The sequence below is a fragment of the Corythoichthys intestinalis genome, chromosome 13 (assembly GCF_030265065.1).
Source record: "Corythoichthys intestinalis isolate RoL2023-P3 chromosome 13, ASM3026506v1, whole genome shotgun sequence".
Lineage (NCBI taxonomy): Eukaryota > Metazoa > Chordata > Actinopteri > Syngnathiformes > Syngnathidae > Corythoichthys > Corythoichthys intestinalis.
In genome coordinates, this window is record NC_080407.1 from 1,383,491 (window position 1) to 1,397,711 (window position 14,221).

Below are 14,221 nucleotides of genomic sequence, written 5' to 3' on the forward strand. Positions count from 1 at the left end.
GTTTTCGAGATCTATAATCATTGGTTGCCCTACCGAAGATCAGCTACGCGCACCGCTGTTAAAAAAACGAGCACTTGTCACCCTTTCCAAGATAATACACGTCCAATTTCAATTAGTTTAGCACTAGTAAGCATCTAATCCAATTGAACTGGGATGGCTTAACCGTTCAAAGCTGGTCTACTCCGTAAAATCGGACATAATGGTGCTCCGAGGCAAAACTGGAAACTGTTTTACGACAGTGGGAAAACGCGCATCCACCGCTGGAGGTGTCAGCTGCTGAACCGTCAGCCGGTTCCAACCCCCTCCCGTTGGGGAACCAGACACCGGGGCAGCGCATCGAGCGGGAGAATGCGAGGAATCTCTCTGGCAAATTTGCCCTCCGCTCTACGCGTTCTCACCCCTGCGAGATAAAAAGCTCGTGGCGGCGGGCGATCAAGGCCGAGAGAGCCGAGTGAGGAGGGATGTGATGTGCTGTCACTCGGCCAGCGTAGCAAAGATCGCACCCGTTTATTTCCGTCACTGCCGGCTGAAATCCACACCGGACTCGAATCTAACAACTTTGGCAGGGGGCCCGTTTGGACAGCAACAAACATGAGATTGAGGAGTCGCTGAGACGTTTACACAACTCCAGCCTGGATGAAGCTCAACCTAGAAAAAGCACATGGGGGGGAAAAAAATCAAGTGAGACTACCACCCCCTTCAGGTGTCAGGTCATCCCAATACCCACCTGATGGTTTGTGACTGCAATGCAGCACTGGAGAATGCAGTCCCCACAGATCAATATCCCTTTCTGCATCGTCTGGCAAAGTGATGTCGCCTATACCTGAACTTAAAACTCGTAAAGCTTCGACATTAACTCATTGAGAGGGCCTCCAGCTAATCAATATCCGGTGGTTTGCATGAAAGCAATTTAGCATCCTAAATTTGTGCAGTCTCCAGCCTCCGTGTTCTATGATGTGCCTAGCAATTAGCATCGTGGGCAAAGCATGTACTGGAGATCTCGGAAAACAAATCTCCGGAAGCCGCCGATTGACAGATGTGTCTACCCACTCGTAGCGGCGGCACCAAAGAAACCTTCTGAGCCGTGGTCGACGCCTGAGCACGTGACCGTCGAAAGTCTCTGCGCGCGGGACGTGCTGAAGAGCAAAAATACTTTCCGGACGACGACGTAAAGCGCTGCCCAAACGTAAATAACAACAGCGGAACGACCGTACAAGGGCAGAGGTGCTGGCAAACTACCACCCTGAGCAGCATGCGTGGACGCAACATAATGATGGCGTTCGCATGACACCGACCACATCCGAGGAACAAACTCAAACGGAGGACAACGAGGCGCTGGACCAGTTTCGCTTGCAACAGGTGTCAACAAAATCTATGTCAACAAATACTGCATTTTTGGGACGACAAGTCACCATTTTCTCCCTGTCCCTATGAATCCTGCAGCTTCGGTAACTCCTTCATTTATGGATTTTGCAGCCAACAGGCTTTGTGCATCCCAAGTCTGTAATGTCGTTATCTAACAACACTGATGCTCAAGTTCAAGATGGCCACAAGTGGTTTGAAAGATTTCAAAAGTATGGACGTCCATAGTGTGGTAGGCCTGACAGTGAAATAATCCATTGCCATTTTTCTATTTCAGGACAAATTCGGAAATAATTTCACAAGGCATCATGTTGCTTGTTTTCTATTGGCGATCGTTACCCTTTATGTTGCACCAAAACATTGACGTACAAAGACATTTCCGGTTATTAAGGCAAGTTGTTGTGAACGTGTTGTCACACGGTCAACATATTTCCGTGTGAATAAAGGCACAATGTTTTGACGGCAGGATCTGATATTTTGGTCACGGCTGTCTGGAGGAGTTGTGGAATGCGTGACCACAGGACCTTAGCCTCCCTTAGCGCAGTGCGACAGACCACAGACGGCAAACCTCCCACTCGCAGCTAACGGGGGAAAATGACAACCCTCGAAGCGAGGGATTACTGACAGCACCAGAGTGGGCGAGCGTGCCAACCGCAGAGGCCTCAGGTTGACTGGTACCGCTGTGTGTGATGGGCGCTGCCACCTCCTGGACGCGCATTGAAATCCTTTTCCATTGGCACATTGACCTATATCTTGGAAAGTCCAGAAAAATATACATTAAATGAAGTCACATTAGCAACATTATGAATTTGTTTATCACTAGTAGATGTCCAATCCGTTCGAACGTGAGGCCTGCAGCCAGTTTAAATGGATTAGACGCTGCATTGTTATCATTGACCAGGCAGGTGGTGGTCTTTTATCCTGATTTTTCATGACAGAGGTTAGGTGACATGACTTCTTGGGCCCTCAAGCAGTCTTTTCTGCTCGTGAGGAGCCCGCCGGGGCTGATCGAATAGAGGACCAAGTGTGAACTTGACGTCAATGGCCGAACGCAGCGCGTCCGACTTGAATCAGTGTCCGATGTTTTACTTGAAAATATTAATCCGAACTTGCAAGATGAGTGCATCCACGTACAAGAGGAGGTGGAATTCTTTGATGGAACTGCAACTGAAGTAACTGCATTTAAACAACACACGATGCAATGCTGCCTGCCTGTGGGGACATTTCTGAACTGCAACTGGTTATTCGTGCGACTGCATCCACTGTGGTGCAGCAAGCCTGTTGCTAGCTACTAGCTGCCACTAAAGCATTGTATTCTATTCTAAAAAAAAAAAAACTTTGGCTGTATTAATTTTCTGCCCTTTTGTGGCCATTGGTGAATATTACACACTATCATTTGAAAATTGTGATATTACGAGAATGAAAAGTGGAAAAAATCAACAACAACAACAAAATTGTGTTTTTTGCAGGGTGTGACAGCAATAAGGTTATGTAATTGACATTTGTATCCTTTGTCTCCCCTTCCTCGCACAGGTGGGACAAACATAACCGATGTGAATGTGTGAAAAAGAATAATAATCATGCTTACTTCCCAACTTTTATCAATGCAAACGTGCATCACCCTTATACTGTATAATTGATTCAGCCACATTGGTGTTTAAACGACTCCGTCGCTAAAAATGGACGAAACCGAGCCTTTTTAACTCATTTTACGAGCCACGTTGGGGTTTTCTTTCAAAATGACAACGTTACAAGTGTTTTTAATCAACGTGAACATCAAAATGACAACTTTGGAAGTGATGTTAATGAACACGAATTTCAACTGTGTGTATTTGTGACAGGGCCTTGCTGTTCTTATGTGTACCAGTGGATGGAGAAAGCGACCCAGCAAGTACGTTCCTACTAAAATTCCACCACAGTAAGTATATAGTAAAGCTTTTTTTCCCCCAAAAAAACGACCATGTATAGAATGGCTTTTTTACTTCTAGAAATGACCATGTATGGTCAGGCTTCTTTTTTCTTAAAAAACGACCTTGTATAGTAAAGCTTTTTTTTTTTCCATCAAAAAAAAAAACGATTATGTATAGTAAGGCTTTTTTTATTTCCTTTAAAAAATGGCCATGTATAGTAAGGCTTTTTTCTTAAAAAAATGACCATTATAGGAAGGCTTTTTTTTTTTCTTAAAAAAACCCCCCAAAAAACGACCATTATAGTAAGGCTTTTTTTTTCTTAAAAATGACCATGTATAGTAAGGCTTTTTTTTTTCTTAAAGACGATCATGTATAGTAAGGCTTTTTTCTTCTAAAACTGACCATGTATAGTAAGGCCCTTTTTTCCTAAAAAAAAACCCAAATATGTATGGTAAGGCTTTTTTTCTGTTAAAAAATGACCATGTATAACAAGGCTTTTTTTGTCTTAAAAAAATGACCATGTATAGTCTGGCTTTTTTTCTTTAAAAGACCACCGGGTATAGTAAGCCCCCCCCCCAAAAAAAAAAAAAACGACCATGTTAATAAGGCTTTTTTCTTTAAAAAAAAAAAAAAAAGACCATGTATGGTAAGGCTTTGTTTTCTTCAAAAAACAACCATGAAAAGTAAGGCTTTATTTTTTTTCTTAAAAACGACCATGTATAGTAAGGCTTTTTTTCTATTAAAAAAAAAAAAAAAACATGTATGGTAAGGCTTTGTTTTCTTCAAAAAACAACCATGAAAAGTAAGGCTTTATTTTTTTCTTAAAAACGACCATGTATAGTAAGGCTTTTTTTCTTCTAAAAATGACCATGTATAGACAGGCTTTTTTTCTTTAAAAAAAACAACCATGTATAGACAGGCTTTTTTTTCTAAAAAAAAAAAAAAAAAAAAAACCATGTATGGTAAGGCTTTTTTTTTTCTTTAAAAAAAGACCATGTATAGTTAGGCTTTTTTTCTTTTAAAAAAAAACGACCTTGTATGGTAAGGCTTGTTTTTCTTTAAAAAAGACCATGTAGAGTAAAGCTTTTTTTCTTCAAAAAACGACCATGTATAGTAACGCTTTCTTTCTAAAAAAAAAAACAAAAACAAAAAACGACCATGTATAGTAAGGCTTTTTTTAAAATCAAAAAACGATGAAAAGTGAGGCTTTATTTTTTTCTTAAAAAACGACCATGGTAAGCAAGGCTTTTTTTTCCCTCAAAAAAAAGTATGGTAAGGCTTTTTTTCTGTCAAAAAAACGACCATGTATAATAAGGATTGCTTCAGAAATTACATGTTGTTAAAACTGAGTCCCAGATACTAGACAGAAGACGAATTAAAAGCACTGTGTATGCTTTAAAGTTCGTATCTCATAAGTGCTGGTGATGGACAGTCTGTAGACTACTGGAAGGAAGACCCCAGATGTCACCACCATGGTCATGAAATAAGACCGACTGTAAAATACAATGCTGGCCCCGTAGCTGTACACCTACAGAAAGACATTTCGAGTTACACCTTAGACTGATGATTCTTTCTTGTCTCTGCAGGGTGTGAGAGCATCGTGATGGCCGACATGAAGCTGGCAGTCAGCGACAAAGAGACTGGCAGAGTCGAGAGCCGTCGTCCGCCCGTCGGGAAGTCGTCCGAGCTCCCGGTCGATCCAGGCGTAGTAGACACCGATGGCGGTGGACACTGCCAGCATGAATGCGAACACAGAGTCAGCGGCCGCAAAAGAGGCCCCAACTGTAGGGGTCCACAGACAGTCTGATGAAAAAGTGAGGAATGTTAGATGTTATGTTGTGTGATAGAAATGGAAGACTGAGCAAAAAAAAAAAAAAAAAAAGCTGAACTTGAGACCTTTTATGTTTTGTGAAGAAAGGAGGAGGTGGACATTCTAGGCAGGTACACAAAGTGGAGTCAACAGACCAGAAAACTGGCTGAGCTATCAAATGTTTTGTTATAGATCTGCATGTTTTCCCAAAAGATTTTCCCCCTCAATTAATGGAACGACTCTGACCCTTGTACAGAAACGGGCCTTCTTGTGCGGCGTTTGCGTGAGCTTGATAAAAAAGACAAATATGTGATTATGCTGTAATGGTTGCTTTGTTTTGCTATGGTGTATTTGTTCTCTGTCGAAGACTGCGGGCTTGGACGGTCCCTTGGCCAGCCTGTGGCTTAATCTGGCAGACGTGGTCTGGCTGGATGGAGCTGGAAGATGGCCTCCGTTTTGCACTTAAAAGGGCACCGAGTGCAAAACTGAGAATTACTTGCCATCATCATTGCAGTCGGGTCACAGTCCACTACAGATGACGAGGAGCAGCAGCAGCACGTCTGATGCGGTCAGGCCAGCCAGGTCTGTGGTGGAGCTGTTACTGGATTGCTCAACTCGATCACGTAGCCCTACTCTGTTAATATGTTGGATGCATGTGCAGAATAGGATGTCATACCAACTTATTTTACACTTTACAGGATTGGTCAGTTTAATTATTCCAGATTTATGGATTTACAATGCAAGGATAATGCCAAAGTATTTTTTAATGTTTTTTAGGTCACATTTAGCTAGCTGTCTTCTAATAGTTTTATTTTGTACATATAATACACATCTTTATTTACTTATACAATTATATTTGTAATTGATCCTAGTTGAAGGAATTTAGGAAAATGGAGTAAGGAGGTATTTGTTTGGGGGAAAATGAGTGAGGATCTATTAAAGAATAAAGTTTTTGATTAAACTCTTCTTAATAAAGTCCAAAGCTTTGGCTTTTAAAAATGTCATTAAATATATTGGTAGGTTTTTAACTGCATTCTGTGTTTTTGCTTAAGAGCAAATATAAAGTGTTCATATAACTGATTTTTAAATATCTATAATAGTCTTTGAATGCCTTTTTTATTACTTTGCTAGACAAAGTCCTTTAAAATGCATTTTATCGACTGTATTGACTTCATGAATTCTTGTTTTATTGCTATTGCTGTACTGTGGCCATCTTTTCTCCCTATATCACCTATTAGGCTCAATAAAGTTTTTTTAATCTCCGAATTTGTCATGCTATCCATAAAGTGGTTGCCTCAGACCATTCTGACCTGAATCATTCCTAATAAATTATTCTATCCATGAGGTGGCTGCCTGAGACCGCTATGACAAGAGGTCACAGTCAATCAGAAAGTGGTGCAGGGGGGACAAATATGCCCTGTACCTAATAAAAATGAATGATGACGTCACATTTAGTGAGCGTACTCATGAAAGTGTTTGCTTGAAGCCATGCCCACAAGACGACGGCCAATCAGAAAGTGGGGATGAGGGCGCCAAACGTCTTTTCCCCGAAATCTTATAAATAAGGGGAACCTCATCAAGTCACTATATTATGTAATACTTTTTTTTACACCTTGTATGAGACAATATTTGTCTCAAAGCTGCCCTCCTGTGGGGAATAAATGAAACTGCAACTTCGTTTGACGATTTACTGCACCTCAGCACAATACATGTTGCAATACTGCCCTTATGTGGGAATAATTTGGAATTGCAACTTCGTTTGACGAGTCACTGCACCTCAGCATGTTACATGTTGCATACATGTTGCAATGCTGCCCTGCATCTGATTATTCACTGAGAAAATGCACTTTATGAACCAATGCCTTAACTGTCATTGCACACTTGTACAAAAATGAGGTGCTTTTTACAGTGCAAATAGTAAAATTGCGAATTAATAAAATATAGACAACTTGAAAATGTTTACAAAAAAATGATAGCAGAATTCGTATTTGTCTCGAATCTGTCCTCCTTGTGGGGATTTGGTGAAACTGCAACTGGTTATTCGAAATGCATAAATGCAATACACGTTGCAATGCTGCCACCCTGTGGGGGTAATTTGGATTACAGTAGGTTATTCGCAGAGAAAATGCACTTTATGAAAGAATGCCGTTAATGTCATGATACAATTGTACAAAAAATTGAGGTGCCCTTTACAGTGCTTCTTCTTCTTCTTCTTTTACTTTCGGCTTTTCAATAATCGTAAAATTTCAAAGTACCGTAGGAGAAAATAGAAATCTTGAAATGTTTACCCAAAAAATGATAGCACAATATGTTTGTTTCAAAGCTGCCCTCCTGTGGGAATTTGGTGGCACTGCAACTGGTTTGCAATACTGTACACGTTGCATGCGTTCTCACATCCGCGATGCTCTAGCTTTTCTATGAGTGGTTTAAACCTTCATAGCCCAAGAGAATACATATTCACAATGACACTTTATCCGCGGCACAGGTATATTTTTAAGAAAGTTTGTGACCCGGAAGTAAATCACAGACCGGAAAAGGAAATGGAGCATCTTTTGTTTGGCGTGCGATGTGTAAACAGTTTTGTTTGGCGTGTTGTTTATTCGTACACGTTCATTTTGCGTGCTTTAGCACGCGATCTGAAACAGTGATGTTACGTTAGCGTCAAGTAATTCCTTTTTGATGGATTACGAACGCGGATGTCCAAAAACAAGGAGTTATTTCCACGTCGTCGGCTGCCGTCCGTCAACCTGCACAACAAAAGGTAAGAATGGCTGCAGTTTTCTTCTCCATGGCCGTTTGAATGTGCTAGAAAAGACCCATTGTCGTCTTTTGAACTTGTTCCTCAGTTGTCTTGATCCTATCAAAGCGTGATCTATTCAGTAATCCAAAGCACGCTTCCATCAAACAATCAGTCATGTTGTTTTTCAACTTAACAGACGACCTGCAAAACACTGAGAACTTATTTCGAGTGATCTCAGATATTTACCTTGAAATGCTTTTAAATATCACACAATGAGGACAAGCGCTGACGATGGAATAAATGCTTGAGAACTGAAGTGCTTTGACCGGCGTTGTACTATCCACGTGTTTTTGCAAGTGGGTTGGCGTTTGGCAATTTAGTTGTATACGGCTCTGCCGAGTGGGCGTGTTAGTACTGGGCTGTTGTTTGTTCAACTGGGCGGAGCTATACCCAAAATTACATCGAAGGCGGGGGAGTGGGCGGGGCTACCGCAGCGCTCCCAGAGCGTGGCTTGGAAGGCAAGGGGATTGTAAGGGTTTGAGTCGAAGTTTGAACTCTGGTCCGAGCCGGCGAGCTCAGCTCATGCCGACGGCGAGAGTGGCGACTTGGAAAATGCGTGAAATGACGGAAAGTGCTCGTATTAAAGGCCAAACTGCTTCTCTAGACACTCCACCGTCACTTACCATGCATTTGACGCCTGAAAATTGGACAACTTTATTTGATAATATGTCAAGGGGCTTGCTTAGCTCCGCCCACCAGAAAACATTCACTTCATTTCATGCATTTTCAAGCTCAAACATGTTATTGGAGTGCAGAATTTTATGCGAGCAAGATAGCTTGGTGTCCCTACTGTCCACTTTGGTGCCCATGAGTACTTTTTTGAAATGGTCCAAATTTGATGTACAATCTGAGTACTGTCTCATCCATGTGTACATAGTCACTTGGCTTCAGGAGCTAGATATCAAGGATGAGCCATCAATATCTACCCAATGTATATAAGCAGGAGTCACAATTTAGTGCCCCCCAAGTGTACCAAGTGAAGTATTCACATCTTTAGCCCCTCATCCAAGCTCTCAAATGTGATAAATGATGATTTTCAATTGTCCAAAATATTAGGTAAGCCTTCAGTGTTGTTTCAGCTTAGCAGAAAATGTCATGTGTGGTTATGAGTCACACCCTCCCCAAGTGTAACTAATGACATGACCAAATTGGTCAAAATATTAGTTACATCTTTGTTCAACATATGTGTGCAGGCTATCATGATGTGGATGGAAAATTCAGGTTGTCAACTCCCCCCCCCCCCCCCCCCCCCCCCGTACCAAACACAAATTATGACAAATTATGGTTTCCAATTGTTGAAAATATTAAGTAAAGCCTCGGTTTTATTTCAGCTTTGCAGATAATGTTATGCGTGGCTATGACAGTGCCCCCCTCCCCCGCAAGTGTAACTAATGACATGACCAAATTGGTCAAAATATTAGTTAAAAGTGATTGTAATTTTTTTTTTCAACTTATGTGAGCAGGCTATCGTATTGTGGATGGAAAATTCAGGTTGTCAGCGCCTCCCTTCCTCCCCCGGTACCCCCAAGTGTGACAAATGATGGTTCCCAATTGTCCAAAATATTAAGTAAAGCCTCGGTTTTATTTCAGCTTTGCAGATAATGTCATGTGTGGCTATGAGAGTGTCCTCCTCCCCCCTCCCAAGTGTCACTCATGACATGACCAAATTGGTCAAAATATTAGGTATATAGTAGTGCTTGTTATTTGTTTTTTTTTTTTATTATTGAAAGTGGAGGCTATCATATTGTAGATGGAAAATTCATGTGTTTTCAGCCGCACAACCCGCAGCCCCTCTAAGTGTGACAAATTAATTGTCACAATTGTCCCAAAAAAATTTGGTAAAACCTTGGTCTTGTTTCAGCTTTACAGATAATGTCCTGTGTGGCTAGGAGAGTGCCCCCCTCCCAAGTGTCACTAATGACATGTCCAAATTGAGCAAAATATTAGGTACAAATTAAATGTTTTTTTTTCTTTTTGACTCATGAATGCTGGTTATCTTATTGCGGATTAAAAATTGATGTGTTGTCTATTTGCCCTCCGTCCATAACCCAGACAAACGATGGTTCCCAATTGTGCAAACTTTTTGGTGAACCCTCGGTTTAGTTTCTGCGTTGCAGATAATGTCATGTGTGGTTATGAAAGTGCCAACCCTCCCAAGTGTAACTAATGACATTACCAAATTGATCAAAACATTAGGTACATAGCGATTGTAATTTATTTTTTTTGTAACTTATGACTGCTGGCTATCATATTGCGGATGAAAAATTAATGTGTTGTCAAGGTCTTGTCATGAAATGAGCAACATTTGAATGTATAAACTCTTACTTGTTAGTACCTGGCAAGCTATGTTGTTTTCTATCATGTGATTCAGACGCAAAGATCATCACTGACTGCTCTTCTTTTTGTTTTCATAACAGGATCGGAGAGGTTTTGGATGAGTACACAGCCACTAGAAGCATCCGGACAAATGCGAGCGCACTCGCTCGGTATGTGATGTCACACATCTCCTAAAGCAATGTAACACTGATGTCTACTGCTGTTCTGGTCATGTATGGCATGTCAAATGTTGAGAAATGGTAAAAAAAGATGCTGTTTTTGTACAATATATTGTTCAACTTTAATTGGAGTCTTTGTCTTTTCTTGCTTAACACACCCCCACTAAGTTTAAAATAGGTTTTGTGGTTGAAAATTGGTCTTTTTTGGGTCTAAAATGCATGACAAGCGGAGCTCTCAGAAAGCTGAGAAAAACTGGCTTCGGAGAGCCCAAAAATCTGCCCGGCAACCCAGTCTGTCACAACTTAGTCATCCAATCAGCGCGCTTAGAATTTTTGCTTAGCCACACCCACGGCATTGCTTAGACCCGCCCTAACCACGCCCACCAATACAAAAACCAATCAGAAAACAGTATTTTCTTAGCCACGCCCCTCCCACAAAATTAACCAATCAAAAATTACTAGCTTTCAAAACCACGCCCACTTTTCGCTAAAAAAACCGTTTTTTGGACAAAACCACGCCTTCTTCGCGCCAAACCACACCCATGCAAATTTATTCTAAAGTAGCCCCGCCCACCAACTGAGAGCCAATCAGATTGCAGGCTGCTTCCTTAGTCACAAAGCCTCAGCCAATCATAATTTTCTATTTGTGTAACCCCACCCACTATTCCACAAACCCACCAATCCGCTTGCCCTGTGCTAGGTCATTTGCATAGCCACGCCTCCCATTTATAGAAAAAAAAAAAGATTAAAAAAAGGTATTATTCATTTAGATATTTTTGTATCAAGAATGGTTTGTTTTTATTGATGTTTGAGAAATGAGAGTTGAAATGGAATGCTTTTTTTAATCTTTTATTTTTCATTTCAGACAAGCACACATGGAAAAATACAACTCTTACTCGTCGGCCAACAGGAGCATCACAGACCAGCGTGGGGATTCTAAAGGGGGGAGAAGAAAAAAAAGGTAAGTCAAAAGTTAAGTGAATTTGTTGTGCAGCAAATGAATTCAGCAGATATGAAACTCACCCATGAGGAAGAGGACAGTTTTCTTTCTGGGACTGACAAAGTTCCCACATTGCATGACTGGAACATTGACTGCAATCCCTGCGGAAGAATATTTGAAGTCATGAAGATTTTAAACTCATCAACTTTAAATGAGTTGAACACTTACATGTTCCCTTCTCCAATAGGCTCTTGGATCCAGTCGAAGTCGTGTGGACCTTTAAAAAAAAAAAAAAAAAAAGACCATGTTGAGGAGTTCATTTTTGTGCAGGAGATGCGATTGAACTCACGTGACCTCGATGGCGTCAACTTCTCAATTCACAACACCTAAAAATCTGCACACTCATTTGGATGAGTCTGTCCACCTGAAATGAGTAAACATTCAGTGTAAGTAGATAGTCTGCAAGCTAAAATAGTTTTGTCAAAGATTTTTATTGCCATTTTTCTTTCTTTTGGATCTTTGGCTCGAAGGACGTCGACGAGCGCCTTGCAGCCTCTTCCACTCCTGCCAGGACAACAGTTCTGAGAGAAGAGGGAACGGTCAGACATTTTTATTTCAATAATGTTTCAACATTTAAGACAGTTCAAGTGGAAGTCGTTTGTCTCACAGGTGGAGGATTTGGCAATCCGCCTCCATGACGGCAAGGAGCCCTGCACACAAAATAAGAAGCAGGTGAGCTCTATGCAAATTGAGGGGAAGGTTTACCTGCTTACTTGAATGCCGCTTTGGGTGGCCTGCCTGGAAAACAAAAATATGTTCAGTTCAATGTTTAAAATGTTAACATCCGCCATTTTGTTTTGCAGCGTGCTCAAACCCTGTAGACGTGGCCTCCCACGTCCATCTTGATGAAATCAAACCAGGTGGTTCTCGTGACTGCGCACAAGGGAAAGAGGGGGGGGGGACTATTAGAAATGGCCATCGCAAATGATTTCAGGCGTCCTTACCTTGGACATTGCATCTCCTCGACACGTGCTGAAAGAAATTAAAAGACTAAATGAGATTTGCACGCGTTGGTGCATGTGTTTGCTTGTTTCACCTGTGATCCGAGGCGGACATCTTGACAGTGGCCTGCAACAGAAAAGGTAAAACAATTGGTAAGCTAATTCGGTCGTTTAGAATCAATTTGCCCATTCGCTTTAAGATGAGAACCTGCGGACAAAAATAGAATACTTGATTAGTTTTAATGGTAATCGTGAGTTTTTCCCGCAGCTTACCTCCGGTCAAACGGCGCTCTTGTCCACAGATGTCGGAAATATTGGCGTCAATCCTGTGAGGAGAAAGTGCAATTTACTCACAGAACATGGTTCGATGTATTTAAGTTTGTACCTCATTCAGTTAAACGCCTGCATTTGTTTGTATTCGTCGAATGAATGTCTTATTAGCACGCTCTTGTTCCCTCGAAGTAGACCGCCGCCGTCCTGCAAACAAACATAAAAAACACGCTGGCGAGCTTTTAGCACGCTCAAAACGTGAATTAGTGTCAAAAAGAAATGAAAAAGTAGCAATTGGGAGGTTAAAGAATGATTTGGATGACTTACTTTGTGGTAACGTGCGGAGCGCGGCAATCAGGTGGCGACGAGAGCTGGCAGCAGGATGGAAAAGAACGAGTGCTCAATTTCTTGCAGCTTAAATACGTTTCCGGCAATGACGTCATCGTTAAACTAAAAAGAAATAGGAAAAGTCCACATCGAGTGAAAAAACGGTGACGAATTTAAAAGCGGTAATCGCTGGACGCGAACCCGCTACGCTCGCTTGCACGGGCCAGACCTTAACCACAAGGCTACAACGGAGATGACGTAAACAATATGTGTTTCTGTATTATACCTACAACACAGTATGAACACAGGTCCTCATGGCTAAAATAAAGGATGAATATAACTTCCGATACGGTGTGTGAGCGTGGCACGTTGGCCGAATGGTTACATTCTTGGCCATAGGTCCGCTCGTATCCAGGTTCGACGAATGCGGGACTATGTCGGAATCGTACCCTGGTTGACTGGGTGGAAGTCAATAGTTTTAACCATTCGGCCATCTGAGATCGGGTTCCGCGGGAAAAATATTCAATATTCATAGTATTACTACACCGACAAGTAGCACCAGGAATCCATACTATAATTGGCAATAGAATTTATAGAAATTAGCAATGACTAGAATCACCTAGGTCAACATTTTGTCTTCACTCCTTCCACACGTTACACCCACCCAGTGCCTACAACTGAGTCTCTCCATCCTTCCTTCACTCACGATACTCCATTTTAGTGAAGGACCTCATCCATGACCTGGACAGGGCATAACACCTTATTCCCATTGAGGACCATGCTCTCATATTTGGAAGTGTTTATTCTCAGCCCGAGTGCTTCATAACTGTATACATATGGAGTGTCCCATTACATGAAATGTCTCTTCTCTATCATCACGTGTGTTGTGTTTGTGATGTGGACTTTGTGATGTGATGTGTGCTGGCAGTTAACGGGGCGCTCAACCGTTGAGCCGAGACACACCATCATATTTCATCCTAATGCATCCAAGGTGACCTCGGACATATTAACATTTTTTGTCCCCCGTTTGGGCTGATGCCATTTTGTGGGTCATCACTGGACAGCATTTTGATGAGCAATCAATGATCAACTGCAGCATATAAAACATTTTTTCATCTTTCCAATTCGCTGTCATGCATTTGGTTTGGACGTTTTTCACTGTCAAAGGCATTGAAACGTCACAATTTGGATTTCTGTCAAAAACGGTCGGTCCAAAGCGTGAATATTTTACAATGCCTCAAAAGTAGGATCAAAAGCACAATCTAAATGCGTTGGACGAACAACTTGCACTGCCACAACAGTAAAA

General features: G+C 41.6%; 1 long non-coding RNA gene across 2 annotated transcripts; it reads left to right on the top strand.

Annotated features, from left to right (window-relative positions):
- The first annotated feature begins 7,619 nt into the window (after nucleotides 1-7,619).
- Nucleotides 7,620-14,220, top strand: LOC130929171 (uncharacterized). Of its 2 annotated transcripts, none has more exons than XR_009066831.1 (7): nucleotides 7,620-7,843; nucleotides 10,300-10,368; nucleotides 11,243-11,338; nucleotides 11,565-11,763; nucleotides 11,848-11,916; nucleotides 11,987-12,049; nucleotides 12,181-14,220. It is a non-coding gene; the product is annotated as an uncharacterized LOC130929171 (long non-coding RNA). The 2 variants fall into 2 exon arrangements; XR_009066832.1 differs by having other exon boundaries at nucleotides 11,648-11,763.
- Nucleotide 14,221: the final 1 nt, after the last annotated feature.